Raw genomic sequence first — 1,486 nt, forward strand, 5'->3', positions numbered from 1 at the left:
ATAAACATACAATGGAATATTATTCAATCCTAAAAAAGTAGAAAATACTGCCATATGTAAAAACATAGGTGAACCTGGAGCATATTATACTACATTAAATGAGCCAGTAGCAGAAGGATAAATACTGCATTATTCCAATTATATGAGGTATATAAAAATAGTGATACCCATAGAAGCAAAGAGTAGAGTGGTGGCCATCATTGGCTGGCAGTTGGGAAAATGGGGAGCTGTTTAATGGTATCATGTGTCAATTATTCAAAATGAATACGTTCTGGAAATGTGCTGTGCAACATTATGCCTATAATTAAAAATGCTGTATTATACACCTAAAAATTTATCAAAAGTGTAGATAGAATGCTAAGTGTTTTTACCACAATGATGGTAATAATAATAATGATAATAATAATTGAAATTGAGTTGTGTTAAACATCCTTTTAAATACTTATATTTTTATAGATTTAGACAGCTTACAAAGTATCTTTGCATATTTTTTATTTGGTCCTATCTCCATTATAGTGATTAGAAAGCTAAAACTCAAAGAGAATATGTCTTTTTCAAGAATATAAAGCAAATAATGAAGCCAAATGGAAATCTATTTTTAATTCTTAAAACCAGATTTCTTTTCTATCTGTAATTCACTTTTCTTTTATGGCTGAATAGAGCTCTTTAAATTTGCTACCTAACTTAAAATTTGCTTTAATATATGTAAGAAATAATGCTTTGGAAAGTATATTAAACTAAATTACTTCACAGGTACATAGATGTACACATTCAGTATTTACAAGAGATCTTAGGTTTAAATATGGGAATGCAATGGAGCTTATGTCAAGTAGTAAGCTAAGAAATATTTCAAATGAAATAAAGTGGCTAATACTGGACTTGTAATTATTTGACCTGAATGTATAAGTTTAAAGTTATGACTGATTACTAGTGAGAAAAAAGCTGATATACATTAATGAATTTCTCATTTACTTAATATTAAGAACTATAAAGAATATAGCTGATTTCATGGGAAGACAGAGGCCTGACTATAAAAAAGTCCTCAACTTTATTTTTTATAGCTGGCTACATATAATGCCAGGGTAATACATAAAGTTGTTATAGCTTCTGTTTTATTGTCACTGGTAGAGTTTCAGACAGCAGTAATTGTGAATTTTTATTTTAATAATGCAAACCTGACAGTAACAATGGACTGTGTCACTATGTTAATAAAGACTTTTTGCAGAACTTGAAAGATAATGCACCTAACAATTTTTAAGTAATGCAGATTCTGTAAGAACTTGGAGAGTAAGCTAAATAGCCTCAGACCAATACAATGGGGGCGTCTCCGGGCTAGAATGTGGCTTGCCCTTCTGTTCATTCGCTTGTCATAGATGATGCCATTTTCCTTACAAGTCAATTATTGACGTCCCTAAGTTTTTCTCTTAAAGGCAATACTTATTTCTCAAAGGAAGAAGTATTTTCTTGAAAATATCTATAATTAGAG

This window comes from Galeopterus variegatus, unplaced genomic scaffold, assembly GCF_000696425.1.
Source record: "Galeopterus variegatus unplaced genomic scaffold, G_variegatus-3.0.2 Scaffold3874, whole genome shotgun sequence".
NCBI lineage: Eukaryota > Metazoa > Chordata > Mammalia > Dermoptera > Cynocephalidae > Galeopterus > Galeopterus variegatus.